The sequence below is a fragment of the Scophthalmus maximus genome, chromosome 3 (assembly GCF_022379125.1).
Source record: "Scophthalmus maximus strain ysfricsl-2021 chromosome 3, ASM2237912v1, whole genome shotgun sequence".
Lineage (NCBI taxonomy): Eukaryota > Metazoa > Chordata > Actinopteri > Pleuronectiformes > Scophthalmidae > Scophthalmus > Scophthalmus maximus.
The window spans coordinates 5875299-5895740 of record NC_061517.1 but is presented as its reverse complement, the minus strand read 5'-3'; the positions used below and the strand labels follow the sequence as shown (position 1 = coordinate 5895740).

The 20442-nt window shown below is 41.1% G+C and overlaps 1 protein-coding gene across 4 annotated transcripts in view; it reads right to left on the bottom strand.

Moving 5' to 3' along the window:
- Positions 1-20442, bottom strand: part of tcea2 (transcription elongation factor A (SII), 2) — a 111068-nt gene that overhangs the window by 82391 nt on the left and 8235 nt on the right. Inside the window, exon 3 of one of the 4 annotated variants that reach the window (XM_047331366.1) lies at positions 10522-10596. The exons of the other annotated variants lie outside the window; for them this stretch is intronic. The gene's annotated coding sequence lies outside the window, so the exon portion shown is untranslated. The remainder of the gene's footprint in view (positions 1-10521; positions 10597-20442) is intronic. 4 annotated transcript variants of the gene reach the window in all.

The following is a 20442-nucleotide window of genomic DNA, read 5'->3' as shown; positions in this document are numbered from 1 at the left end:
TTTCAGACATTTTTAGTCTCTCATTCTCTTGTCTCAGTCAGGGTGGTGAAAATCGAGAAGAAGTTATGGGAACAATTAATATCTCAAACCCTCAAATGACTTTCACACCTCCACACCCCTGACCAATCACCTCAAACGACACTGACACCTGAAGGTCTCATCCCACTGAATGAATTTCAAGCTTTGAATATTGAACTTTTTTTTCCTACTGTTTATTATTTCCCCTGGAAGTTCTTGCTCTCTCACCTCCTCCCCTCCTTCCTAACTATCTGTCCTTTCAACTCTCACTTTTCACCTCTTTCTCCGTGCACCCTCCTCAGCGGGAGCCACGGTGTGGGTGTTAAAACTCTGCGGTATGCCGATTTGGTGGCCTTGGCTTTGAAGAGCTTGTGGTTTGCGGGTTCAGATCCCGGGCAGGCCCAACCACTAACCTTGACTGGTGGAACCCATTTATCACCGTGGAAACTGTCGAACCAGCCAATCAGGAAGCCAGAATCGGAGTCAGCAGCAATTCAGAGAAAAATTGCATTTCGATTCTGTAGTCTAGTCCTTTGTCTCAAACTGTTCAAGTGTGCTTTTTTTTTAGAGTTTCTTTTTTGACCTCTCTCTGTAAAGTTTGTTTTTGTAAATGTGTGACAGAATGTGACGAACTAAAAATATGAAAAATAACGGAGCTATGTGTTGGAAAAGATGAGACACTGAGAAAGATATAAAACACATTAACTCTGGCATGAAAACAAAATGTTAATAGTGAAGGAAGAGGAAGAATAAAGACAAAAAGGGAAACCTCTACAAGGTTTTAAAAAAATATAAAAGATAAGAGAGAAAAGATGAAAAAATGTCAGACGGCTAAAAGATACAAAGCGTCTGGAAATATTTGAAACTACTGGGTTTACATCAGGGTTTAAACATTTTGCTAAAGGTTGGGTTTTTTGTTTTAGTAAAACACACCGTGATTCACGAGACATCATTTTAAAGAAAATGTTTAATTGGAGGATTATTCTTCAAAATTTAGTTTTAAATGTATGCTGTTTAAAAACTGTTCATGATTTCTTATAATCTATAATGTTTAACTGATCCGTTATTTTATTTTACTGCCGCAAAAATCCACCTGCTCCGATTTATCTTTAACTTGCTCTTTTCTTCACTTCCACTTGTTATGTCATTTCTAAAGAGCCAAAATCATTTAAGATAAGAAACAGTTTAAAATGTCAAAAAGAAAAAAGGAATGAACAGCAAACGAGACCCAAATGAAAGACGACAGCCTGTGTGAGAACAGATGAGGACACTTTTAGAGACTGCTGGCGCTTCGTGGTCTCAAACGTCTATTTTTAAACCGGTGACAAATGTGCCCATGCTATTTGGGGAAGGACGGCTCCAAAACTTTCTGTTATAATTCAGTCCATTTATCTTTTTGGCTGCCCTGGTTTTCCTCAACCTACATGCATGTCTAAACACCGGGTTCCAGAGAGCAGTGCTGATGTGGAAATCTGCTCAAATTACACAGAATTTCAGCCCATTTTTATATATTTGTCTGTTGTTGGTTTTGTCCACGGCGATGTCACTATAACAGGCACTGACGCCGCGTGGGAGTGTGAGCGAGCGAGTGTGTGTGTGTGTGTGTGTGTGTGTGCGTGCGGCGTGGTGACCCAGCATGACGCCGTAGTAAGGATCGCACATGGCTTCCAGCAGACAGAGAGGAAAGCAGTGTGGGAAACTGAAAGGAAAAAGACAAAAGAGAGGGAGGGAGGGAAAGTGATGGAGACAAACTGTAGATGAAGAGAAGAGAAAGGGGGAAGGAGAGGAAGAAAGAAAACGGAAATTAATGGTGACAGCAAAAAAAATTAAAAAGGGGAAAAGAACGAGGGAGGTGCAAAGGAGAGAGCATAAGAGGGTTTAGAATAACCCTTAGCCCTCCCCCAATCATAACCTGAACCAAAACAGCATTAAATGACATACTCATTAAATGACACGCACTTCAGTACCGGGGATCGAACCATTGACCATCTGGTTAGTGGACGACCCGCTCTGTCTCCACAGCCGCCCCCATTACATACACAGTAAATGTACGAGAATTGTCTCAAAGGTGGCAATTTAAATTTAATCCCATGATGTCACCTTCTTCAGTGGGATCTTTTGGCAGAAATGGAAATTAATATTCAAAATTCCATTTCATTGGTGTATAATCGCACAAAAACAAGAACCATTGTGGTTTCGTTAGTTTAGAGGATGAACAAATTAACATGTACATCGGGGTGGTCCTCCTCCACGGAGTCCGCCATGTTGCACCACCATGTTTCTACCCAGAACGAACTAAAACAAACACTCACTCTCCAGAGGGACTTTCTCTCTTTTTTTTCGTTACCTGAAGGCCATCGTAGATTCTCCGACATGTTCGGAACGGGAGGGTTTTTTTGTTGGTTGCCATCTGCAACTTTGCCACTAATGAACAAATATTTCACTTGAAAATGATCATTTAAATTATTTTGAAAAGATAATTTGATTGTTCCTCAGGCTCATGGATAATTAACTTGGTTGCTAATCGCAATTAAACCCAAAACTGACTTACTTGAGTACCAGGTTGAGTTTCAGCCAGAACTGTTATTCCACTTTCAGGTGAGTAAAGAGACACAGAGACATAGTGACTCTGTTGTTTTTTTTCCTGCTTCTCCATCTCTGCCTTTCAGAGACAGAGCGACTTTTTTGGTCGTTCTTGTTATTGTTTTTCTGTTTCGCTGAGTTCTCCCCTTCTCAGGTTTCCCCCTCACTACGTTTCCCAACATATCATTGGCCGTGGCGTGTATGTGTGTTAGTGTATGTGTGTGTGTCTGGAGCCATGGGATGAATTGTGTGGTTACCCACTGGTGTGACCAGGGACACAGGGGCACCTCTCTCTCTCTCTCTCGCTCTCTCTCTGTCTGTCCATGGAGCTCTCACTCTGTCATTTTCTGCTGCCTCCGTCTTTCTGCCTCTGTGTGATGTGTTGCAGTCGACACTCGTCTTCTGATACTGAGAAAACTGCCATGTTCAAAATCTGTTTGGGGGAAATCCAAATTCCCTTGCACATTACCATCCGTATTTAACCAATTACCATCTGTTACAGAGCTAACAATCCATGCTAAGGCAACCTGAAAACATAAATCAACCGGACTTATGAATCAGGTGAGGAGAAGAGTCATTTTCTTCATATACTTCCATAGAAACTGACAACCGGTGGAGTCGCCCTCTGCTGGTGATTCCAGAGAATAGAGGGTTCAGACACTTCCGCATTGGCTTGATTTAATCCGGACGCGGTGACTACGTCTATTTTTAAATACAGTCTATGGCCGTGACTGATAAGAACCAATCAGGAAGCGAATACGGGTGACGGCACACCATTGTTTCCACACGTCTCAGTTTCTGCTTGTCCGTACTACAATGCTTCCCTGGAGTTTTCAAACTAAATCTGCTCCAGCAGTGTTTCCAAACCTCTCCATTTTCTCCTGGCTCTGTCCTGCTCAGTGCCCAATGTGTTTGACGACCACGATCCTGAAATGTCAGGAATGTTTAAAATCCACTTCAGAACAGTGAGTTCAATGATCAGTAACCACTGGGAATATTTTATTCACCACTTCCCCTCTTGATGTAAATCTCACACATTTCATTCTATTTTCAGTGACCTCGAATCCCGTTTGCATGTGGACCAAAGGACAAAGCAAAGTTTTAAAGAATACCATGTGTCGTATTTAGCTAATGCTAGATTTCAGATTCCTGAAACATGATATTTTTGGATCATCATAGTTCAACACCTGCTGAGTCATTGGCAGCTCCTGCACCTATACGCTCTTTCCCAGACGGTGTAAGGATTCAAACCAGCAACCTTCCAAGCACAAAGTCTTTGAGGTTCAAAACCCTCAAACCCCGACTGAACCTCGTATCAGCAGGTCTGAGGCGAGGACAACCATGGCCCGTCCTGCTGGATCTGAATCTGCTATCCATTTGAGAAATCTGAAGAAACAGGCTGATGGAACAAAGATACAACACTGCAAGTTTCATATCTTTCCTCATTTTTCTTCAAGCAGCACTAATGTCCTTTTGAATATGTCCTTTTCCTGTTTTTCTCTGTGCTGTGATGTCCCGACAAGGTGTCTCTCGCACGCACACGCACACACACACACACACACACACACACACACACACACACACACACACACACACACACACACACACACACACACACACACACACACACTGGGAGGAAGCAGTAGTAAACAGCGTTGACGTCAGGTCAATGTGTGATCAACAGCAGAGGAGGAGTCATGGTTAAGGTCAAGGTATCACACACAAACACACACTCGATGCATTAGCTGGACATAAATTCTGCTGTAATCTCAGCCTTGGCTGCGTCTCTTCCTCCCAGAAGAAAGACAGTGGAGAGATAAGCCTCAGGTTGATTTGAAATATCAAAGTTTTTTTTCCATTTGTATTGGAAACAGTGTGTGTACAGTTAGATTTGCATCAATCTGAGTAGTAAAAAAAAAACTAAACTAAACCCAGGAACCTGGCAGGCTCTGGGAGCTTGATGGAGCTGCCGTGGTTGTTGTGTCTCCAGGGACGAGTCGTGGTTCTGATCGTGTGGTCGGCTGCTTCTCTTGGCTCCAGATCAGCAGCAATAAGCTGTTACGGCTGACCCAGCAATACAGCGGAGACCAAACCAGAACCAAACAGCAGCTGCATTCAAACATCCCATCAGGTGTTTCGACTGGATGCTCTGCTCACTCTCATGATCAATAGCAGCAGTTGTTTGAACCATGTGTGCTTTTTTTTTTTTTTTTTTTTTTCAAAAATCTAACTTATCTAACAATCTATAGTGACTATAGATATAATCTATGATGACTCTCTGAGATGGACAGGCCCGTGTCTGACTATCTGTGGTGAAGTCAGCCCAGACGAATTGAACTAATCAAACAGCATGACAGGATGTTATCTTCATGGACATGGAACTGAAATTTGTGACCTCAATTTTTGTGAGAGTCCCTTGTGTGGCCTGGAAAACCACTGGTCTAACTCAAACCGTGGCATCAGTCCCCACTGACCCAAAAATTGAAAACTAAAGTCATTACCTGGTTTTTAGTTCTAAAGAAATAAACTTCATGTTGAGGTGGTGAACATCTTAAAGCCATTTGTCAATTTTTGTCTTTGTCATTTGTTTTCAGTCAGGAAAGACAAGTCAGACTTGAGCCCAGAACAATGGGTTAACTCCACTGAGCCACCGAGCTGCACCTGCTATCAATTACTCATTGACTTCCTGTGAGGATAAAACCTGAGCAGCTGCCTCTGCTGACAGGATTTCATTAATCTGGGAACTCCAATTTCTAGTAATGGTCCAAAGGAGATTTAGAAGAACCCTTGTCCAGGCAAGAATAAAATTAAATCAAACTTTATTATGTTTTGTTCGCCTTCCAAAAGATTTAAGGTGTGGTCTTAGAACATCAACAGTGGTAGTATATTTGAACTTTGGCGTTGTGGCTGCATGCTGGAGTAATGCATGGTCCTGAGGTTTTAGGAACATATGAAGAAAAATTACCATATTCCTCGGCCTGAACAAAAAGTCGAAACTGTCATATCTGTCACATAAACTCTGTGTGGTCCTTCGTAGAAGTGTGGAAGTGTGGTAAGGACATCATCTTTTTCTGCTAATACATCTGCACATTACAGTACAACTACCCAACTGACCATGAATATAAATAACACCGTTTTATGTGACTGTCACAATCCGTTAGTGACAAAAGCCAATTGAAAAAATGTTACCGAGTAAAAGTAGACAGTAATAGATTTTTTTTCCCGTAGTGAGGAATCCCTAAATTTAAAAGTAAAGTATGACACAGTGAGACACTGGAGTCTGTCTTTAGTTTGTAGATCCTCTGCAGTGGCTGAGATGTTTTCAGTCCCAACGTTCAGCACGTTTCACTTCTCCAGACCAGACGAACTTAAACACTGTTTGGTTTGGAGAGCGGGCAGTGAGGAATAAAGTCTAAGCATTTAAGGTTAAATAAACTAGTATTTTGCTCAGGTTTGGTCCCATCTGCAGCCCTGCGTTAGAAGCCATAAGGGCTTCTAGCAAGATCCAGGTTTTTATTGCTACTTTACTGAAGCCAAGAGATCCACTCGACCACAGCGTGTGACCTGGAGTCTTGGCAGCAGGTTGTTTTGACACGGTACAGGATATGAGACAATGTGATGGGCTCATTTAGGTCTCTTGTGGCTGTAATGAAGTTTAATTTTTTTTTAAAAAGCAACAATTTTTGTCAGTGTTGTTTTTGTTCGCTGAAATAGAACAATAATATCCTAAACATATTTCAATCACTGTGTGATTGTCAGATGGGACACAAATTGATATATTATACAGTCACAATTGGCCAAGATTTTATTCTTTATCCTCGAGAACGAGATACAGCTCCATAGAGTATCCAATCAGCTTTTTCAAACAGATACTGCTAAGTACTACATGTGTTCTGAAGCTAAAAAGACATAATAACATTGGCGAGAAATGTTTATTAGCATAATTAGGTTCCCCAATTAGCATGAAGCTCCAAGTGCCACTGAGGCTGTTGGAAATATAATTTAGTTTTGCTGAAACTCTAGAAATGAACCAAAGTATAAGACAAATTATAATTAAATTCAAAAAAAATTATATTATACTCAAACAGGTGAAAATGGTTTCTCTGTGCATCATCCTGCAATGTGGAGATGAATCAGGATATTTGGTGAAAACCTTCTTCTTGGACTTTCACCAGTTCTTGTAAAACCAACCAAGCAGGGTTTTTCAGACTTCCCCCTCCCCAGCAATGCAGCCCTGCTCCTCCTGCTGGATCACAAGGCTTTCCCAGGTCAGATAGGACATATAATCACCAGTGACTTCTGGGTCCATCTTGGGCCTGAACCACGAAGAAGCAACGGCTCTACTCCGAGCTCCCTCCGGATGTCTGAACTCCTCACCCCATCGCTAAGGCTGAGCCAGGCCATCCTACGGAGAAAGCTCCTTTCGGCCACTTGTATCTCAACCCGCAATCTCATTCTTTCTTTCTTTCACTACCCACATCTCCTGACATAGGTGAGGGTCGAAACCCAGATCGAAATCTTTGACTTCCAGCTCAGCTCCCTCTTCACCACAAGGGTCCAGTATAAGACCTGCATTACTGCTGATGCCGAACTGATCCACCTGTCCATCTCCCACTACATCCTCCCCTCACTCGTGAACCAGACCCCGAGATACTTAAACCAATTCACTTGGGGCAGCAACTCTCCCCAAACACTCGACAGAGCCATCCACTGTTTTCCGGCGAAGAACCATCGCCTCAGACTTTGACGTGCTGACATCTCATCTTGACCATTTCACACTTGGCTGCAAACTGCGGCAGTACTGTACACTGGAGGTGTACAGTACTGCCGCAGTTTGCAGCCAAGTGAACAGAACCATGTCATCTGTAAAGAGGAATTCTGAGGTTCCAAAACCCGACCCTCCCCTCACCCAGGCTGCATCTTGGAATTCTGTCCATCAATATCAACCCACAGACATTAACCCTCATGGGGAAGAGAAGAACTGACACAGCCCCAATGTTTCAACATAGTATGTCTTCATCACAGTCAAAATGACTTTTGATCAAATTCTAACCGAAAAATCTAAAATGGTCCCCAAACACACAAAAGCATCTTCCAGGGTGTGACAACCCAATAATGACGGAGAGCTGCTCTTTACTTTCCACCCAAACCAAACAGAGCATGATGATTGCGTCATCTGCAGCTGGATGGAAGGAATGAACTTTGACGGCACCGAAAGGTTTATTTATATATCAAACCTCCAGTGACGGTTACAATCTCAAAAGGCTTCAGAAAACTGTGTATGACACTGAGTTAGTCCAAGCTGCAACGTGAAAACAATGTTGGGATTGTTGTGTTCAAAGTGTCAGAGGTCAGATATTGTCGACATGGCAAATGGGATGTAAGACGGGGAGCACAATAAAGAGAGAGGGGAGAGAAGGAAATGGAGAAAATGGTCGAGGGAGGTGGAGAGAAGGAGGCAGTGAGGGAGTTTAACCTCCTGTTCTCAGCTCTAAACATCCTGCTGGAGGGAAATCCCCGGGCGCTATGTAGCAGGTGCTTCACACATACACTGAAAAACAGCGATTAAGTGAACACATGTTAAGGTCGGAAATCGTTTCCTCTTTTCTTTCTTGCCACCTTCCTCTCCCTTTTTGGAGGGGTCACTGCAGAGACGTGAAAATGATATGTGCGCTGGGAACAAAGTACTAAAGGCTACGGAAACAGCATTTTCTGTTATTTAGTTTTTTAGTCTTCAGAGACAGACAGTAGCATATAATTACTGCTAGAGAGCCTAGATCTACCCTTTAGTCTGTGTGGTTTGTGAATTTTTTTTTGGGGGGGGGGGGGCAGAAATTGTGTACACACAACAGAAAGTTGATTATAAAGTAATTCTGACTCAAGGAACATAATGCTGCTTCAACACCTACCAGATGTTCTCAGCCAGTAAATGGGGAGAACATGCAAAACCCAACACGGAAGGCCCTGCTTCAAAACTGGAATTTGAACCAAGAACCTTGTTGCTGTGAGGGGACAGTGCCAACCACTGCACCACGGTGCCGCTCATAAAAACAAAACAATATAAACTGCGGATTGAACATGTACTTTTAACTGGAGCATGTTCTAGGGTCAAAAGCTCAGTAGTTTGACAAAATGTATCTAGTTGCAGTTCCACTCACGGCACTAGATTTTCCTAAAGCTTTCAGCCACATCCCATGGTCGTCATCAGTTGATATTGTCTGCTCGGAAGACTGAAATGACTAAATGCTCAAAATGTAAGCTAATCAAACTTGATTTGTGTCACGTCTACTCACCAAAATATAAATTTAATGCTCAAATTGTCAAAAAGGGCGGCGGTTAAAGGAAGGAGACACTGTGCTCGGAGAAAAACATCTCCTAAGTTCCACTAATTAAACAACTTACGATGCACAAACACATCCTTTGTTGGTTGTTGTTGTTTTTTTTTTCATCCAACATAATGTGTAACATACTTGATACCAAAACATTTCACAAGGCTGACGGCCTTTTACTGACAAATCAAACGCAGCTGGAGCCTCTGAACAAACTAAAATAAAGTGGCTGGATCAAACCCAGACAACAACCACCACCCTGAACACTGGAATTGACATAAACATAATAATTCACTGTGGACCCTCTTGTACAGTCCTTTAGATTGATTTTTTTTGCTTTGTGGATCAGCATCTGTGTTCACTGGAGACGATGACCACGTTACCACACACACACACACACACACACACACACACACACACACACACACACACACACACACACACACACACACACACACACACACACACACACACACACACACACACACACACACACACACACACACACACACACACACACACACACACACACACACACACACACACACACACACACACACACACACACACACACAGTGGAACAACAGGTCCGTTGAAGCGTGTCATTTATTTTCTAACAGCAGTCTTAAAGTTTTTTTTTAATGGCAAAAATGTACGTATTCCACAGCAGGCTCGTCATTTTATCAGTGCATGTCTTTTTGTAATAGTTTTTTGGCTAATTACAGGCTATAGCCAGCAGATGGCGGCAGGAGAACACCCGTCTCCTCCAGTTAAACACTGAGGGTCTGAACAGAAGTAAAAAGCATAGATGAGGCACTAAAATGACGGATGTCAACATCTGGCTCCTTTTACCCATGAACCCTCTTTTGCTTTTGGTTTGAAGTCACATTTACATGCAACAGAGCACTTCTCTTGTTCATGGACTGACAGTGTCTTTTCTTTTTCCCCAAGCTGTGTCGGTGTCACCTGAGTTCAAATGACATCATTGTGTTCCGGACCGATGCTAGGTGTGGCATCACCCAGGGTGTCGGTGTGGTTTTAGATGCTCTTCCATCCTGACACAGTCGCAGTCTTTCACAGAATTAAGGGGCAGGTTGCATGTGAATAGCAGAAATGGAGTGGATGAAATTCAAAGCAGTGATTCATGAACTCAAGGTTTGTTTCGCTACTTGACGTATTTCACCAAGCAACTCAGGGTGTGAGCTTGATTTATTCTGGAAAGAAGCAAGACTACCAGTTGAATAAGTGTACAGCTCATTCATGCTTATTAATAAAGAATATGACTCCGTTTTCTATCCACAGGTGAAGAGAGGAACACCGTCAGCTGATAAGAAGCCATTCTAGATATGTTAATGCATGTGCATGCACCAATCACTTGTTGGTTTATTAACCCCATTTTGAGAAGTTTTCATTTTAACGTGACTGTCTTTCTGCTCTGTGTTCAGGTTCTGTGCTACAGACGTTACCTCAGCGATCTACTGTGATGTCATCCCATCTCTCCCCCTCCCTGACGCCTTTTCTCTCTCTCTCTCATTTCATCTGACTGTCTCTTCTCCCCTCTCCATCTATTAGGCTCCGTCTCTCTGCTCACCTCTGCGTCTCCTCCTCCTGTCTCGCTCTCTGTCTGTCTGTCTGTCTGTCTCTCATCCACAGTGATGACACAGTGCTGCAGTAGAACAAACACACGCAAGCGCGGACACACACACACTTTAAAATACATGCTGGCAGTCCTGCTGTGTGTACGGTATATTAAATCAAGTGTGAATCTTCAGATAGGAAAGGGACATGTAAAAACAAGCAGGTGCACATGGGAAAAACAAGCACATACACTCAAAAACGACTTCTATTTCGAGGCATCTTTCTGCAGAGCATCTTGAATGTCAAAGTTACAGTAAATATGACATTTAAACATGAGGCAGCATGAAGGTTTACAATGTCGGGAAGTTGTAAAGTGACGCAAACAGCGAGGTTATGGTTTATTATCTCCTACGGAAGACGCAACAGCCTTTCCAGTGTGAAGCTTCAATTCCAGGGTGCGACACACTGCATGCACAAGTGAGCTAAAACAGAGGAAGCAAAAGGCATTGATTATGTCAAAGTCTGGGACTTACTGTATTTCAGACAGCATTGGTTTCTTTGGACCACAACCAAAATGTTTCCCCAACCACCACTAACCACAGAGGTGTTGAACCAGGAAACAGCCCCATTAATTATTGACAGGCCGTTAGAGAGACAGCACAGGCATCATTCCTGAAGACATGAAGTCCAACTAGATGTTTTTTCACTCGTCATTCTATCTACAGAATTTTTATTTTTACTTCATCACTCCCAGTAACACTTTAATACGTCAACTGTATGTGGTATCGGGCGGGTGTATTGTAATCTTTGGTGTTGGGCAGTTTTGATCCAGTCTGGATTAAATTTGGCAAACTGGTTGGTGTTAGGGGTCAGAACCTGCACTGTTGATTTGGTTCTTTTTACATTTCACAAATCAGTCAAAGGTCAAGGTCACGGCATTGAGGTCAAAGTTTAGCCTTACGCTAAGGTGTGGTAAGTTTAGTCTAACTGATAATTTAGTCAATCCACTAATATTCAGATTAAAATTTGATACTTCAACATTTAAGTATTTCAGTAGGTATGATACTTAAACATGTTAACACTGAAAATGATATATATATATATGGGAAACGCAGGCTAGCTAGTTAATGCTTTTCATCATTTGATTGTATTTATGTATTATTTCCTTTTTTAAATCATCTTCTACTTGTGTTCCTTTCCTTTGCCTTGATTGTAAAACACTTTGTCTCAACTACTGTTGTTTTTAAAGTAATATATGAATATATTTGACTTAACAACTTGACAATTCAAATATCTTCCCATTCAGTCAGTGTGTTGGTAAAGCGACTGCACACTTGCTGATGTTTTTTTCTTCTACTTTAGCCTGAACAGTAAATAAGAGAGAAACCTGCCGTTGGGAACTACAGATCCCTCTTGGTCTTTCTGCATCATTACACCGTCGCTGTCTCACTGTCTAATCGTGTTTGTGCGGCTGAACATGTCTTTTCTGACTGAGTGGGTCATCCTCAGTTCAGCTGTGTGTCTGTGCGTTTGCTCTCTTTCAGACAGGCTGGTTGATTCTTTTTGCGAGTGTTGCTCAATCTTGAAGCCTCATCTCTCCGCTTCATTACGTTTTGTTTGCATGTGTGTTAGAGCTGATGTTCCTCCACTGTAAAATTCATTCAACGTGTTTCGTTTTGTGTGGGTGATTTAAAAATGAATGTAAATGAATACAAAGACAAAACACTGTGTTTTAGAAGCAAAGATTTTGCTGTCTAATTTAGTCAACTTGCAGAAGTGTAATAAGCAAAATGTTGTTAAATTGAAGAGAGCTCCTTATGTTAGAATGCCGCTTTTCAATTTTTTATTATACTTTTAACAAGAGCATTTTATTTTTAATACTATTTCAAATGCATTGTGATAAATTACACGTTTAAAATGCTTTTAATGTTTTTTTAATCTACTTTGAAACTTCTTGAGTAGTTTAACTATCTATTGTATTTTATCAGATGATTGTTTGATTTGTATCATAGGTAGGACACGACGGGGATATCCATTTTTCTCACACATGAAAAGATAAAAACACAAAATGAATTTATCCCAAAAGATAAGATTTGTGTTGCTAAAGTCTTATATACAATATCTTAGGACTTATTACCATGAAAACACACAAATATACTGTAGTATATTTGTCTCAATCCCACATAAACTATGCAGCAGAAATACTCACTAGAGCGTCACCCATGGATTAATCTGCCGCTGAAAATAGTCCTAAAATAATCCACAATTTCCTCCCACCAGATTCAGCTGTTGAATTTATGGCAATTTGTCAATTCCATTTTAATATAGACAATCATGTGACGCTTTATTGAGCTGCCAGGTTTTTGAACAGGGTTTGGCGGGATGCTCAGGATGACGGCAGCGCCCACATAACGTAGTAAAGAAAGCCACCTTAGACCTTCGGGCTAATGCGAGTTAACTATGCTAGTAACGACTCAGAAATGTGAAACAGTTTTACTTTTTTCTCCACAACTTCTGCGCAGGAGATAATTTTATGAACAGTAAAGGCCTCCCTTCCTCCAGGCAGCGGCCTGCGTCTCACTCAGACCCACCCTGGGTCCAGGTCCGCAGCTGCCTGTACCCCGTCACACATCTTCACTAAGTGAACAGGCCGACTTGACGGAGTGGAATGATTTTACCCCGGAGAACAGCAAGAAAGCGAGAAGTGCTCACGCTGTACTTCTGAGGACAGAAGTGTCCCACACTGCACACTGACTGAAAAATAAATAATTAAAAGAAAACTATCCTCGACTTGAAGTATCTCAGTCGACTGAGGGCTCTCGAACAACTTTCAGGGGGAAGCCCTACAACGCACTTGGGGTAATTACTGAACCTTTTTAAAAGAAGATGAAGCGATGTGAGACAAATCTAGGGCAATAAAATAAGTACAGAAAACACTTCTGCCCTTTAAAATCACATGTATTTATCACTATTTTTTTCTTTCTTTAAGTCCTACGTCTCAGGTTGGGTTGTGCTTTTTTTAAATTTTTCTTCAATGATGATTTAACTTTCAGTCCTTCGAGAAACTCGAGTGAAGTGCTTTAAGAATAAACCAGAAATGACTCAACCAGAAACTGCATTGCCAGACAGTCCAAATGAAAAGACGACACGAGGAGTAGTCACAGTGTTTGACTGACAAATGATCCCCGGGGAGTTGAGCGCAGAAGCAGAAATGACCCCCGATGCAGCAGAGATTGAGACAAAATTAAAAAAAATAACAGAACTGACGTTACCTTTTAAAAGAAAAAAAAAAGAAAAACAAGGTGCACTTATGAACGAAGGTGCACTTCTAGCTATTTGTTTTTCCCTGGGCAGGCTCTTCCAGAAGTTTAGAGTCCCAGACTGCAAATACTTAAGTCAGGAGAAAAAAGCTTCTCTCCTCTATATTGATTGTGGACGCTGGCTTATGCTCTCCCTAAATCGCCCATTTCATTATGCTTTTCTCTCGGTTTATTGGTTTTAAGGCCCAAGCCTCCGAGGGGAGATGTGTTTAGCTTATTGCTTTGGCGGAATGAAGCGCCGCTGGCTTATTGCTGGAGTCTGGTGGTCCAAGCTGCTTCAGCAGCAGAGGTACACAGCCATGTGCATTGCTGTAGACACCAGTGAAGCCAGTGTACAGCAGGAAGTCCTGCCTGAACAGGAAACTTTCTCTGCCACTCTGTCACCTAGAAATGATCTCAATGCACCACCAAAGCGTTTTCTAATTATGTTGTGGTGGCAGCGCTTTTCACATGCCACACTCACATGTTTGAGTGTTTGTGTTTGTTTGTTTTTTAATGAATAAATTGAGCGTTGCATTAATTAACAGCAGCGGAGGAGGCAGGAGGTGGTTGGGCTGGATGGCGACTGTCACACCAGAAACCCGAGCTCACATCCAGGGTCAAGTTTGTTAAATGGAAATTACCACAATCTCTCCCTAGCTTTAACCGAATGCTTACATGAGGTGTAATAATAATGTAGTTACTTCAAGTGGCTAATGTACTATAAGATCAGATATCTTGGTAGAAAACAAAAACTTGGAACTGTGTATATTGTGTACTTTTTCAATGTATTTTTAAACTCACATATGTAAACCAGTTGGTAATATGTGTCCTCTAAACACAACTGCTATTGCAAATTAATTGTATATAAATGTTACTTCCGGGAGATGGGGTTATTCACTGAATGGTCGGAAAATATGAATCTTAAGATTAGTGTTCATCCAGAGCTGGTTGTAATACATATAGGTGAAATAATCTATCAATCAAACATTAAATGCTGCTTTAATTATCAGGTGCAACTCTTAGGATGACACAAATAAAAGATATAATACTGTCTAGATGATTGATAACGAAGGGTGCAAAGTCAGCATTACTGGTCATATAGTGGGCAGAGTCCCATTCATTTAAAGGGGAGATAGAACCTCTTAACTTTGCACTTCGTTTAATGGTGAATCCTCATATGTAAATAACCCCCAAAAAATCACCAGAGGAAAATATTATCAAGCAGGAGGTTACTACATGTTACTTCATCAGCTGTAGAGTCTCAAACCCACAGCATCTTAAAATCCTTGAGCTGACTATGATTCTGTTTGTACTGATCAATGTCATTACACTTCAGAAGCTTTACAATAACTCTTCACTTGTCCCCTCCCATCTTGTTTTTTTCTTCTTCTCGTCATCAAAATCTAATTGTCTTTTCACCCCCGTGTCCTTTACACAGCTCTCGCTCTTGTTCATCACTCACCTAGATTTCACCCCTCACTTCTATTCCCTCACATTTTTTTTTCTCACCTTCATTTTCTCTCACTTCATCTCTCTCCTCTGTCTGCAGCCCCTCCATCAGTGATTACACATAACCCTGAAGTAATTAAGCTAAGAACACAGACGGGGATACAGGTCGTAAATAAGCAACTGGTAAGTGATATTAAACTGTTGGCAGGGGGAAATCACATTGTCAGGACTTTTTTAAATGAACAGTAGCTGAGTAGCACTTCTGACTTTCAACAAATTGTCTATGTGGCACATGATAGTTAGAAATCCTCGTTTTTTGCGCAGGATTAATAAGCTACAGTTAAAAATTTCCGTGACAATATTCTTACTGATTTTATGTTTCATACCCTCACAGAAACACATGCGTCATGGCATGGACCCCACAGGATGTTAGAAACTTTCCATTCGGATTCACAATTTCACAGAATTTTCATGTTCCCAGCCTCCTGTTCTACGACAGGCCATTGAATCCAGTTTGAGACGACTTTTGCTTTGTGACATGGAGCATTATCCTGCCGGAAGGAACCATTGAAGCAGGTAAACTGTGGCCATAAAGAGACGTTTGGATCAACATTTCAAATCATGGTTGTTTGGTATTAAAGTGCCAAAGAGCGTCCAAACATTGGACATATCTTGGCACCACCACCACCAGCCCAGACCAGAGAAACAAAGCAGGTTGGGTCCATGAATTTATACTCTTAATGCTAAATTCTTCATGCCTCAGCAGAAATCCAGACTCATTAGTCCAGGCTTTGTTTTTACAGTCTTTAACAGTATAGTTTTACTGAGACAGTTTTTGTGTAACAGGAATGGAATCGGATGTGGTCTTATTATATCCCACCCACCTCAACATTCAACGAGTTGTACATTCTGAGAGGTTATAGGAGTTAATGTAGCCTTTCTGTCAGCGAAGAACCAGGCAGTTGTGTTGGGGAATGACCAGCATTAGATATTCATGACTAACACTGCTCTGTTGTTTCACTTTACAATGTTATGAAGGTTTCTATCAGATATTAAGCAGGTCCAGAACTAGTTGGGATTACCTGATACGGACCCACAACAAGTCGGGTCAGTTTTATCTCACACTATGAAATATAACCACACACTTCTTCAGCGTCCTATATTCATGTAAGGGAAAGTGTGAACTCAGTGTCCTGACTCATTGACATAACAATACTTTTAAATAACAATTTTAAATAGTTCATCTTATGTGTAGGTTTCAAATAGGTTATTTGAACCTAACCTGCTCATAAGAAATATCTATTGCCAAAATGGTTAAGTACGTGTGACAGTAAAAATAGCCTCCTATACTTCCAGTCCTCCATCATGTTTCTCGTCTCTCTTCTTCTTGTAGTGAGCCCATTAAAATCATAATGAGACCGTTGCCGTTTTTGGAGACTGAGATTTGGAAGAGTAATTCATCTTTACTGCTGAAGCTAAATAATTCAAAGGATGGAGTTTTCGAGAAGGAGACTGTGGTTGATGTACAGGCTTCAGGTGATTTGTTTTGTTAAAAATTAGTCCAATGTTTTAATCCAGTGGAACAGTAGCTCTTAATTAAGCCTAAAATAATTGACAGAAAACTCCAGGAACATGTTTCAGGTTTTCAGAGAGACTGAAAGCAGCAGAAATAGACTCTCTTTGAGGAAAATACATAGAAGACGCCTAGAGATTGGGACGGGTTGGCATGCATGCTCGCTATATACACACAATATACCTTTGTTTACCTGTTTTTAAACACGAGTCAAGTGTGAAGTTAATTTTACACAAAAATAACGAGACAGGAAAGAACTATAATGGACCAGATTTCCCTCAGACAGGCGCTGGATAAAGATGTGGACCTTCCATTATTTTGGGACTGCATTAGCTTCAACAGCAGATTCAGACTGAAGGGCAGGTTGTTCAGGACAACAGGCAAATGACAATTGAGTGTTGAAGTTCATCCTCCAGCAAAGTAGCTTCTCCTCCTGAATGGTGATTGATTCTGTTACCTGACTAAGTGGCAGCAACCGATGAATACCTTAGGAGGATTAGGGTTTTCATGTTTGCCTCAAACAAATTGTTATTAAAAACTTTCAGAAAACTGTTGCCACAAAACTGGAAGAGCTCAAAAGCTCTGTGTTACTGAGACAATTAAACAGCATATGACTTTTCTTCTCGTGGTGTAGCCTTTAAAGATTGTTGACATTGCTGTTGATTGCCGCGTTCCTTTTTTTCTGACGAGCCTTTAGCTACACGCTAACAAGACTAGACCATTAGCCACTGACCGTACCACTTACTGTTTTCTCTAACCACATAGCTTGAGTAGCGTATTAAAAAAAGGGTTTTCGATTCGTTATACTTTGAACATTCACGACAATAAACTTTATTTCAGAGGTTTTGCTATTTGAAGAACATTTTTAGACAGTAGTTGAAGATGTGATACCCCTTCTGTCTTCCTTTGTTTTGTCCACCTATTCACAGCTGACTATCACATAAAGGCTACAATGCCAAAAACAATATTGGAAAAAAATACATTTATGGTGCAGTACTACAAGTCTGCGTCTAATATGGGATCAGTGCTGTGAGCCAGCAGTAAAGCTCCCAATAACAAATCCCGCTGGTGGAAACATCAATCAGGCCTCAGACACTGAGTGATGGATGTACTCAAGAGTTTGGACTGTTTTTACACAGACAAGCCAGACCTGGATTTATTGAGCGCTATGACAAAAATCTGAAAGAGGGGTCTTCTCAAATCTTCCCATTTAACTGCAGTTGAATTTGTAAGGCATCAAGAGCAGAAGGCTTGTGTTGGTAGACAGCTTGAGTGCATTTCTATCTATTTAAAATAATCACAGGAAGAACCATGTTTGTTTGTCTGCTTGGTATTCTTCCATCTCAGTGTGGTTTAGGCTCGTCTTCTTTAGTTAAACACTAACATAAGGTTTTTCTAAAGGTTTTCCTTGCTCTAATTAACTGTACTTACCAATGCAGGTAGAGGAAGAATGGGCCAAACTGTTTTTAGCAATTATGCCCTGATTTTTAATAGCACAAGTAACATAATGACACCTACTCATTGAAGGTGAGAAAGCGTAAGATTCTTCAGTCAAACTTTTCTCAAATTTGGGAAGTTAAGCAGTTGTTCTTATGCCAAGTTAAAATCATACCACGTACTATAAACTTTAATTTTAAAATGTCAACAGTTTGTTGAATAGTTTTGGAATTCCAGGAGACCTTTAAGCCGCCACTGACGAAAAGTGTCGAAAGTCCTGATGTTTAAATCTAGCTGCTACATCCGCCTGACCAATCGCGAGTCAAAAAAAAAGCTTGAAAATTAATGTGGGTGATAAAATGACAAAGCATCTTTGGGAAATACTGAATGAAAAAACATGGAGCTAACAATGAGGGAGCAATGTTCATGGCCCATACTGCAGCCAGGCACCAGGGGGCAAACCAAATGTTTTGGCTTCACCTTTGGGTGCGGTCAAGTCACCAATCTTTTTGTGCAGTCATTGGGCTATACACCGTTTGTTTGTATCTGGTTTAAAAAACTGCTATAAATGTGTAACACAGGAAGAGTTTAATTCAGGCGGTTTATCTAGTGTGGCCATAGGGTACGGATCTCGTTTGCTGCCTGCTGCTGCTGGACACAGAGCTGATTAGAGCGCTGACACTGAACCATGCCATGAAAGTGCAGTGGAACCATAACCATGAGCTAAAAAGCTCCTAAGAGCTGTGGGATACAGAAGATTTGGGTGATAATTCTTTGTGGGTTTGTCAAATCCAAGGGAGCTCTAGGCTTCCCCATTTCGCACAGTCACTGGATCCAGTGGTCCATTCAGTCATTTGGCAGGACATTTTAAAAACTGTCAATTCACTGAAAACGTTATGGTTTCAAATGTTGCTGAAAAGCGTATACTGAAGAATTCCAGGAGACTTTTAAGCCATCACTGACAAAAATAATCCTTGTTATATATCCCCAGCTTCCACAAATCAAACTGTTCCTTCCTTTTTTAGCTAATATTTTTGTGTGTCTACACTTACACACTTAGAGGTGCCGAACTATATTTTGGCATGAATATCAAACGCCTATTCAGCAGTGTTCTGGGAGGCTTCCAGTTGTGAATGTCTTGTGTAAGAATGTAATGAAAGGTGTTGCTGGAAATAAGAGTCTCTATGCTTTATCATCTTTTCTTTGAGACTCAAGCAGAGTAAGTCACCCGTTTTAGCTAATTTTACCTTCTCCCTGTTGAATTAGACTCTGCACTGAATCATCTCTGCTTCAATTCACTTTCATCGCTACATTTCTCATTTTCCAACTTCTGTATTTTGACAACCAGATATTCCCAAATACAATTAGTGAAAAACAGGATCAGGTAGAAAAAGTTTGAATCACAGAAACTGTAAATTAAGTTTGCAGCATCAGCAAAGCAATTATAGCGAAATTCTTTTGGTATTTGATCAATAATCAGTAAATGAGTAGATACTTGAAGCTTGTCTCCTCCAGTCAGACCTGAACTCAGAAATAACAGCTGGTGCTGGTATGTTCATCTAATTTCCACACAATTAAAACATGGTAGCTGCTCTGGAAGCATCAGAATTAAATCCTAAAATATCCACCAGCATCATTCTCGCGATAGATTTAAAGGGAAAACTAGGCCAATGCATTTGATGCGCTTCATTTAATTCGTACAGGGCTTTTGTTCACCAGGTTTGGGTAATTTGAGAGACATCAAGTCAAGTCATCATCTTAACACTCCCCGTAGCTCCCGAGGTTGGGAGGCTTCACACTCAACAGATTTTCAAATTACATGTTCCAGACTGTTGCACTGTAGAGCCCTGAAAATAGGGGAAGCTATGTCAGATAGCCAAAATGCTGCCCAGTAGCAACCCCCCAAAACAAGCCAGCTTGTGGAACTCGAAATCTGTACTGTGCATTCAATAAGGACACCTTTTTGTGATGCCACTGGTCCAGTGCTAATAAGATTTTTTTAAAACTATTGAATTAAAAGACAAGACAGCAGAAAGTGTGTATATACTGGAATACCATGTATACCCACTGGTCAGCGGGATTTACCAAGTACATTCCTTAAAATAGCCAGAGATAATTATCACTGTCTATGGTGCAGATATCCCTACACCACCGCTACAAATATTACACAAAA